Here is an 11,462-nt window from a genome sequence, read left to right as displayed (position 1 = left end):
AGTAAATATGTAATTTTTATTCAAGAAATCAACTGAACACAACTAAAACAAGTTTCATTAATTCTACTATTCTAAAAAATTCTATCTCTACCAACATCATCAGTCATAGTTGGGGTTCTCCTCATCGTAATTGTCCTCATTGTCGGAAGCTCCGTAATCAACTCCGTAGTCTCCGTCTGAGTCCTCATCTGATTGAACTTCTTCTTCATCCTCGCTTTCAATGTCTTCCTCAGCCTAATAGTTATCATATATTATAATACACTGTGAACGCATACTGTTTTAGAATCGAGATAAAGTTTAGACGTCTGCACAGGAGACTGTATAGTAAAATTCATTAGCATTACATTTTTTTTTTCAATTAGATCAATATTTGTGAGACTTTAACTCAAAATATTTCTTAAGTTTGATAATTAGTTGTTAAATTAAAATTTAAAACGAAATTATTGACTGTGACAATTTTAAGCAGTATTTAACAAAGATTTATAATAAAAATTAATGATAATCAAAATAATTTACTAGTCATTAAGTCAATATTTAAAGACCAAATAGCCAGCATTTATTTATGATAAAATTAAGAGAAATATAAGAAACCTTTATCTGTTAAAAGTAATATAACTTAATCTAATATACTTAAGTAAATCCATAAAAATAACTTATTCTACGGAATAAAATAAGTAATATAAATCACTCTGCGATTTAAAAAAAAATATTACCTATCCTGAGATTTAAAATAAAATCTTAGATGAGCTAAATATTTAAAATAAACCCCATAAAAAATTAAAACTAGCCAGAGTTTGGTCATGAGTTAAAACTAACCTTAGATAATTTAATTTGCCATAAGATATTTGTTTTTAGAGTAATTTTCATTTTAATGAGGCTTACATAATATCTAGTATACGACTTATAAACACCTACGACAAACAGTAAATGCATATTTGCACATTTTTCTCTAAAACTTTCTTGTAAAAATGTTTTTATTATAATATAAAAGACTTAAGAACTGAACAATTTCAAATATTTTGAAACTAGTCTAAGTCAGCCAATATATTTTGATAAAAACTCAGAAAACAACATTTTATCTTCAGAAAAATAAATAAAAAAACTAAAATTTTATTAAGTTTCATTTATCTTTAGCACATTTTTCATAATTTGTGTAGAGTATAAGCTCTAAACCAGGGATCTAAAAATTGGCTAATACAGATATTCAGGAGGCTATGAGTAGCAAAAGGGTTAAAAGGGTGGCCATGAGCAGTAAAAAAGCCATAGGGGGGCCATTAGGTCATAATTTAAAAATTACAATAGATATTCTGGAGTTGCAGATGAAGAGAAAAAAAAGAAAAGGTCTTAGGTGTTTTTAAATTGTAGTTGTTTTAGTAATCTTGTAAGACGAGCCCACAGCTTTTACAATTTCTTTAAAGGGGGCCTTTTAAATTTTTTTAGGAAAGCCGCCTCTGGATATTTACATAATTGTAATATTATACATAAAGAATAATTAATCCTACTGACAGCAACTTCCTGATTTTCTTCCTTAATCGAGTCAAAGTCTCTTTTCTCCACTTCCCGCTTCTTCACCTGCGTCTTCCTGACGGATAGCGACAGTTCTGCGGGGAGTCGATGCCAGTGAGGCGTGAAGTCTATGAGGTTGTCATTCACGTTCAACTTGTACATGTCAGAGTAACGTTCCACTTCTGTTTGTTTTAATAATATTTAGTTTTAGTGTTCTATTCTAGAATATCAGGTTTATATTATATTATAATAATATTGTAATATTTTAGAATATATAAGTTATATTTTTGATTAAGCTGATGATTTAGTTTTTCAAGTGGTTTGTAATGTTTGTGCTGGTTGTAATTATTCATGAAACTAATTTTAATCAATAATAAGTTATCAGTAACATTTAACCTATGGTTATTTAGAAAATTTAATCATATTTTTATAAAAGGAGTTTCAATTCAAAATTTTTAATGTTATTACCAAAAGGTTGTTTCACTCGCTTGAAGATAGTCAAACGAGATCATCAGTTGATAAAATCTGTGAAAATATCTACAATAACATGCAAGAAGACATTAGGCTAAACTTCTAATTAAAAACTAAAACAAAAAACTATATCAAAATCTAAATAAACCTTATAGTTTAAAGCTATTTGTGTGAGACAATCATAATGTTATTAGGATAGTTTATCTTAAATTTTGAAAAGTATAAGCTACTTAATAATATTATAATCTTAAAACTCAAACAAATAAACAAGTATACTAACATTTAGCAGTATTGTATAATTGTGAACAACTAGAAAAGGGAACTATTTTTCAATTAAAGCATTAAGCTGAATTTACTTGTTTAAAAAGTTTAACTATCTTATTGTGAAGTAATCATAAAGTATATTTATAAAATCAAAAGGGGTTATGCAATTGCAGATTTGATATGGGTTTATATATTTGCTTGTACAAATTAAAATAGTAAATTATAAAAGTAAGTTATATATAAAAAGATATAAAAGGAACTTTAAAATATTTTATAACAGTCATTTTAAAATGAAATATTGTTGTTTTTTATGATTTTAATAAATAATAAAGGATATTTTTAAATAATTTTCAACAAATTTGGATTTTAAAACTTGCTAATAGTGAAAAATATTATGTAAAACTAACTCATTTTAATTTATTATATTAATTACATATGTATGAACTGTAAATAAAATTTTTGTTGGGGATTACAGTTGTAGTAAATTTTTATACTTTATAAAATTAGTTGTAAAATAATTCGTGATAATAAAAATAATATACTACATTTTTTGAACTTATTTGTTTAAATACCAAAAAATAATGCAGTTAAGTAAATAGTACTTTATAAATAAACTTACAATTTTAATGAACTAATATATGCAGAAAAATTATATTTTTTAAATTAAAGGTCCAAGAAACATGTTAACTAAAACAAACTCATTTCATTAGATTGTGCTTTTATGAAGTGTGGGCTCGCTCTTCTCATCTTGTTGAAATTGATTGCACAGCTCTCGAGAAATTTCATCTTCTTCATATCATCTTCTTTCAAGTTCATCTTATTAACCGAGTTTTTCAGCTTGGGATAAAGTTTTGGAGGCCCATTGGGACGATTCATGGCATCAGATTTGTCCATTATGTTTAAAATTTACTAAATTTGCTGTAAATTTAATATCAAAACTTATAATTTTAATACTTCATTTAATACCTAATTCGATTTATTGATCAATAAAATAATTTAAGTATAATAATGTAAGTTTATATGTTTTGATTTTAAGAAAACAAAAAAAGATTTATCTAGAGGGTTGCTCCTCGTTTTTTTTTTTATTAATTTTTCCAAGTTTTTAAAAGTGCACATTTTTGGGTCTATTTTTAGATAAGGTAAGAAACTGTTTTAAATAGTATAAAAAAGTATTTTAAGTAAAATAAAATTTAGTGATTACAACTTTTTTTTATCTGTATGACAAACTTTTTGGGTCAAATCGAAATTCCAGGTTACTGAACATGTTAAAATTCTTTAAAATTCCAGGATTTTCCAGGTTTTTTGTTCAAAATTCCAGGATTTTCCAGTTTTTTTTTTTTAATTTTTTAAATTCCAGGTATTTTTTACCTAATTTGTCCATTTCAGGTTTTTCAAGAATTCCAGGAAAAGTGGCAATCCTGTATTTAAGAACTGACGAGATCTTTGACCAAAACTTAGTTTGTAAAGTAAAGTCTTGAAGAATAAATTCATAAGTTTTTTAGTTTTCTTCGTACATCTGTTATTATGTGAATAATTAAAAAAAAGTTCTTATCTTACAGGCAAGAAAATTGTAGATAAAAATTATGTTGTAATGTTACGTCTAACACCATAAGTACTACAATAATTTATTGGTATAGAAACTTATATGTTAAACCTTGTTATTTTAAGTAATTTTTACGACATTTAATTTTTTTTTTCTGAAACAAAAGTCGAAAAAGTGTAAGAAAAATAAGGTAAAGGTATGTTCTTAATTTTAACATACTTAATTCTATAAAATATTTAAATTTATCTTCAAAAATTATTTTGTTTGTAATCTAAGTTTATTTAGGAAAAACATACTTACTATATATACTAATGAAAAAGGGTGAATTTATTTAGCTTGTTAATATCTATTTTTAATGTTATAAAAGGTAGTTTGTAATAGTAAAATATATTTACTTCAAATTTTTTAACACTTTCAAACATCTAAATGTTTTTTTTACAATTACAAAGCTTTTAAAAACTTAGAATGAATAGATTATTTCAAATATATTTGAACTATAAATAGCAAAACTTAAAATTTTGATACTCATATTAGCACAAATATTGAGAAAATATTCAACACTCAGGTTTTTTAGAAAGATGAAAAACATTTTAGTACACACAATAACAATTAAGATTTATGATTATTTAATTTAAAAAAATAACATATATTATTCAATTAATAATTTCCAAATGTCTGAGTAGTTTAGTACAAAATTTAATTCTTAATTAATGATATCATTTAAATTTAATATACTTTAATCAGGGTTGCCAAACGTTTTTGAGAAAGTTTTTCTGAATTTTATCAGGTTTTTAGAAGAAAGAAAGAAAGAAAGAAAAAAGAAAATTGTGAATGCTCACAACTAAGGTCAACTGGTGTGGAAAAAGACCTTTTGGTCATCGAGCTGCACACTATTTAATCTTAACTAATACTTTGAGCTAACTTTAAAACAAAAAGGAAAAGAAAAACTTTAAAAATAGTTGTAAAACATTTAAAAATTAAATATTTTTTTTTCTAAATTTAGAAATGGTAAGCACCCTTTTTTTCAACAATTACTGCCAATATTGACCATGAAAACCAAAGTCTACAATGGGCACACCATTTTGGTCTACATATAGTATAAAGCTAAGTTTAAAGTTAAAAACCAAGTAGTACAAAAACATTTAAAAGGTACTGTAAAAAATTAAAATCTGTTTAAAAAAAAAACATGTTTTGATGGTGATAATAAACTTTTATCTATATGGTAGATATTTGGAATCAAGTTCAAATTTTAATACTTAGCATGTAAAAATTTTCAATCTCTAGATTTTTTCAGTATTCCAGATTATCTGGTAACCTTATAAATGAAAAAAATACAATATATTCTTAAAAATCTAATTTTAAACCTTATATTTCAGAACTTAACCAATATATTTACTTAAATAAATGAATTTGTATTTGTAACTTATTTTCTTAGTGGTCTTATGTATAGACAATACTTATTAAAAAATTACATTTTTGCTCAAAGGGTGACTTTTCCACAAGGGTCATTTTGCACGAGGGGAAAAAAATGATAAAATTTTAAAAATAAAAAATAAATTGTTAGAAAAAGGAAAAAAAAAATACCAACTTAGGGTATGGGTTAGGGTTAACAGTGACAGTAAAAATAAATGAAAAATGTAAAAATTAAAGTTTATAAAAAAATAAAACAAATTAAAAAAAAACTTCAACAAAGTGGCCCTTTGTGCTAAAGTTTCTTTGTGCATATTTGACATCTACCCATCAAAAACAAAGTAGTTAATTTGTAATGTAATATTCTCTTCATTAAGTTTTCCTAAAATTATTGACTGTAAATCTTACTTTATTTTTTTCCCTGACTGAATATATATTTGTCTAATGTTTTGAAATATATTACAACCTATTATTCTTAACTATTTATAAATTTAAATTTAAATTTTGTTTTATTTATTTTAAAACATCATATAGAAAATGTTTAATACTTTTTAAGCTTAAAAATCTTTCTTTTCAACATTAACTACTAAGATTTATCCTTAATACTTTAGCCACATAAAAAGTAGCACATCTTAACTAGTTTGTTTAAACAAATCAGTCTTTTCAAACCTGAAATTTAAGAACTTAAAAAAAATTAAGAGTGCTATAAACACATACAATTATTTATTGAAATTTTTTAGTATTAAGTAGAAAATTTTAAAAAAGTCATTAGCTGCAAAAATACACTGAAGATCACTAGAATACCAAAAGTTTTTTTAAAGTGGAGCTAGAAAAAAAAAACTGTCTTAATCAACAATAGAATTTTAAATAAATAACAATAAATATTTAGGATTCAACAACTAATTTTTTTCTAAGAATACTTTTTAACTAAGTAAAACATATAATTATAGTTATAATTATAATAAGGTAGCATAAAAGCTAAAATACACACTAAGAAGTCAGATTTTTTTTTTAATACTCATAACAAAAGAGTGTATTTAGAACATTAAGTTAAACTTAAAACATAAATTTAGATTAAAGTAAAAATGACAAATCAAAATATATACTTTTCAAAAGACATTGTATCTTGAAACCTCTAAATAAAATATAAGCCTTGGTGTATGTAAACTAAATATAAAACTAAAAGTTTCCTGGGAAAACTAATTTAAAAAAAAAATAAACACCATTTAATGAAAATAGCATAGAATTGAATACTAAATTATAAACATTTTATTTTCAAAACCATGTATAAAAATATTAATTCTGAAAAAAAACTTATGCTGTCACATTTTTTTAGAAATGATCAGTTAGTAATAAGAAACAGTACTATTTGATTAAATTCAACAGCTAACTTGCTTTACATGAGACTAGCAAAAAAATGAATATAAATTAACAAAAATAGTAATCACTATAATCTTTTTTATTTATTTAAAGATTTATGGTTATGGCTCATTTCAAACTTCAAAATCTCCTTTGAAAAGGCTTTTTATATTAAATATGGTGATCACTCAAGTTTAACTTAAGTTTTAATGATCACAATATTCAATATTAGAAGCGTTTTCAAAGAAGAATTTTAGATTTTATATTCAATTTTACAAATTAGTATTCAAAACATTTTTGTACAAAAGGTTAAAACAAGAAATTTAATGTAAATTTTACTTACTCATATCTGTTATGTGTACTGATATTTTTAATATTTCGTAAGAATATCACTTTAATATAACGAAAATGTGTAGCTTTCTTATATTATTTAGTTTTTATTTTTATAAACATTTAAATTTTGTAAATATATTACTAAAAATAAAAATTTAAATTTAATATTTTATTTTACTTAATCAAAAAGAATACGTTTTCAAGTATTTTGTAATTAAATAATAAGTAAACAATATGTGTAACTTATATTAAGTATCTTAGCAATAATAAATATTAAATAATGTATTGCAAATGTTAAGGACTTAACAAATAAAAAATGTCTAAAATCTGTAATGACTTATTATATTGAACAAATACATAACTTTTTTAAATTTTAAGTTTAAAGGAACTTAGAACCATAAGTCTTTGATAAAATCAGTTGTGATCAACATATTCATTTTAAATTAATTGAAATGTAAAAGCTTTTCAAAAATTAAAATTATCTTAAGTATAGAACTACAAGTTTTATATTCAAACTAAATTCATTCAAAGTGTTCACATTCGAAAAGAACACTTTATGATCAGAAACGTAAAAAAAATATTTGTATCAACCTGGTTTAGTTAAGGTATACACTGTACAAGAAAATAAAAATAATTTGAAACTCAAATAAAACACGCACCTTTGAAATAACATGTTTATATCATTCTACATTTTGTCAAAGTTTATAACAAGTGATAATTTCTTTAATTTATAGTTAAAATTATAGTTATTAATTTTCGCGAGCCACAGTTGTATGTTAGTCATAATGTTACTACTTTTTCTTCTTTTTTTTTAATATAGTACATAGGTGCTAGAATTTAAGTATGATAGTATGATAGGAACATACCAGATGACTTGTCTAGTGGACAAAATATCAAACGCTGCACAGCAAAAACAATGCTGATATCACTGATCAATAGAAGCAAATGGTTGCCATATGTGAAATAATGATAAACTGTATGTACATTGAAGATTTCAAGTTTTTCTGTTGTGATTGACTGATGAGTCCTAATAAGGACAAAACTGGTCTCAGTCTACCGAAGTTTGTCGTCTGATGATCGAATTGGTATGATCAACACTTTTGTTAAACTTGAGCTTGTTTCACGGCATACGAAAGTCCAGGCTTCTGCTCTGTAGACTTTCGCCGATGTTTTTGTTGAAATGATAGTTAGCTATTCAAAAATGCATGTTACTACTAGTTATTTAATACATCAGGTCTTTTAACAAATTTTCAATTTTAGTTTTGGTTTGTGTTAAATGCTTAATCCTTTTTGAAAACATAGATTATTTAAAATATAATTTTCAAAATTTAGAAAGAACTATGCGATAGGTTTGTACCAGTTTAAAGGTAAATAGTTACAAGTTAAATTAACATAATAAAGTTAAAACTATTGATTGAGTTAAAAAGCAAGAGAAGAAAAATTGGTTGGAAAAAAGTACAAGCTTTTTTGTGATGGCAGCAGTTTAGTTAAGCCGGGTTGTTTTAATGCAAGGGGTCCAATTTTTTGAATGAGTTCTCTTCACAAAGTTAGTTGAACTTAAGACTTCTCGCTTTTTAGACCATTTCTGTTTTACAGTAGGAGTATTTTCTTGTATAATTTACTCTTTTGTACATGTTGATACGGAGAAGAGAAGAAACGTGTTATGTGACAAACGAACTCAACCAATTCATTTACATTAAATTGTCAAAGTTGTGGTATATTACAGTTGATGACAATCCAGTAGTTGCGAGTCAACACAATGGTTTATATATTTGTGTATTTTGTGTGTTAGTCAAAAAAGTTCAACTAATGAATAATACTTTTAGTGGTAAAAAAAGTGTTTTTGATTTGAGTCAATTGTACATGATTCTTAAGATTTCTTTATAACTCCATAACATTTGTACTAACATCCTTAAATAAAGTAATCTATAAGACAAACAAAACAGAATATAACATTGCTTAAAAATATCTGAATTTTATTTTGTTTTTCTGTATTGAAACAGAATTATTATTGCTTATAAACAAAAAAACTAAAGTGCAAAAGTGCTTTAATCTTTTATCTTAGTTTGCCAACGTTAGCTTGAAACATTAAGCTTAAAACTATTTTAATGCAGAACTACTTGATTTACGCAACTCTTAAATATTGGCTTGCCGGTTTTTAATACTTTGTTTAACATCAGCTACAAAATTTAGTTCGTCTTTTAACTTTTATTTATGACATACTTTAGTTTTATAAAATACTTACTTGTTTTAAAAATTTTTCTCTGGATCTTCAACACTTAACCAAAGTACAAATTAGTTACATTGTAGAACAAAATCTAGGATTTTCTAGTCTAGACTTGTAATTAAGTAGTTGTAACAAAATGCAATTTAAAGCTTATAAATAATAATATATTAATAGAAAAATGACATAAATCAAAATTGGATTAGCGCTTAAGAAAATAAAGTCTTTTTTTTTTGGTCAGTTATCTTCCAAAATTCTTAAAAGGGTTATTATTTTTGCTGAAGATTATTTCTTATATCTTTTTTCATCTAGGTTATTTTGATTCAATTGATTGATTGGTATTTATTTATTAAGTTTGTTAATGTATTTATTGCAAGTATTATGTACAAATTATTATAAAAATGATTAATTTTTTAAAAGTTATTTGGTTTCTATTGACTTTATTTCGTTATTTGAAAAAAAAAAGCTAGATTAGAATGTGCTAAAAAATTCGAAGTGTTTTTCTTTTTTTCATTTCAAAGTTTCTATCTGTATTAACAATTAACTACGAAATCCCAAGTTTTTGAAGTCCATAACTAAATGATGAAATTTATTATTTTTTGTAAATTTCGTAAAAAAATGTTTTGTGAATTTTACAAAGATTTTTTTTAAACTATGAACTTTCCAAATATGACTTAAATTATGAAATTTTCAATGTCAAGTGTGCAAACTGAAAAACATAAATAAACTGGGAAATAGACATTTTATAACATGGTTATATTTATACTTTTGTTTAGTTTGATTGTGTTTTTTAATTGTTTCTAATAAATTCTCTAGTGATCTTTCATAGTGCGCAGTATAGTTGCAGTATTCTATAATATTTATCTTTATGATAATTTATGTAAGTTTTGTACACATTTGTAATGTTTGATACTGTTTTTTAAATTACTGTTTAAACAAACAATTTTATGGTACTGGAAAAAATAAACTAATATTTGTGTTATTTCTTCAAGTTTTAATTCTTTTTTAAATGTTGCTGGTTTTAATTAGGAGGGATGCGTATCTTGAAGTCGAAAAAAAAACAACTATGATTAACCAAAAACTGTTCTGAGTTACAATAAATTTAAGCAAACCCTTAAAATAATGTTTATTTAATTTTAATGAGTTATTAAAATTCAAAACTGGTTTTAAAAAAGTAATATTGCTTCTAAAAAAACTAACTTTTATTCAAAGACTATAAAAAAACTATTTTCAGATTTAGAAAAAAATTTGAAATTATCAAAAAATTTCCTTTAAAAACAAAGTTATCCTGAGTAAGCCTGAGTTTAAAAGCAAAATTAAAAATATCTTCAGATATCTAATATTTCCATGAGTCATTCTGAAATTTTCTAGAACTTTAAAATATCCTGATTTATTCAAAGAATTTTAAAAACTTCAAGATATACTGAGTTACCTGAGTATTTTGAGTATGTGTCAAAACTTACCTATATAAAAATATTAAACACTACTATCTTGTTTTGCAAAATCAGAGTTGTTTTTTTTTTATTTTTATCTTTAAACCTTATTATGAGTACATTTGTTAAAAATAAAAAAAGTTTTGTAATTAAAGTTTGGTCCAGCATTAAGCAAAAGTCAAAGTACATGAAAAAAAAATTGATACCCTGATACATTAGTAAAAGATTAAGATTTTTTAGTTTGTTGTGCATAGAAATTTTAAAATAAAAAAACAATCATACACTAGCTTAAAAAAACAAGGTTAGTACTTACTGTATAGAAATAATTTTGTAGAAACTGTTATAGAATCGCAAGTATTCCAAGGTTTCAAATTTTATGCTTAGTGCTGAGCAGTTTCAATTTACAACCTAACAATTTATGGACTGCTTTACTCAGTAGTTAAAGTGTACCAGTAATTAAAAAATAAGCTTACAAATAAAACATCAGAGTTTTTGTGTAGATTAAATTCTATTATATAGTATATAGAGCTTCTTTAAATTTGTTTTGTAATATAGTTTAGAAAAAAATTACAACAGTTCACCAGTAACAAAAATACAAATTTAACTATAACCAAGAAATAAACAAAAAAATTATACCATTTAAGCTTTTCTAAATTTTTAAATGAGTTTTCATTTTAAATTAAAAAAAAATAAATTAAGATTTAGTTGTAAAAAGGCTTTAAAAAATCAAGAACTAATCTGTTTAAGAAGAATTTACAAGGTTTATTATATCTTATCCACTTGTGATGATTTTTTTATAATGCTACTCCTGTTCTTAGTTATACCATGTAGAGTAGCAAGTGTAAGAAGTAGTTCATTGTTTTATTACAGATAACTTAAATTGTATAAATCGTTACAACTTGAGAAATAAAAAAATAGT

The sequence above is a fragment of the Thalia democratica genome, unplaced genomic scaffold (assembly GCF_965202585.1).
Source record: "Thalia democratica unplaced genomic scaffold, ktThaDemo2.hap1.1 HAP1_SCAFFOLD_51, whole genome shotgun sequence".
Classification (NCBI taxonomy): Eukaryota; Metazoa; Chordata; class Thaliacea; order Salpida; family Salpidae; genus Thalia; species Thalia democratica.
This window is presented reverse-complemented; position numbering follows the sequence as displayed.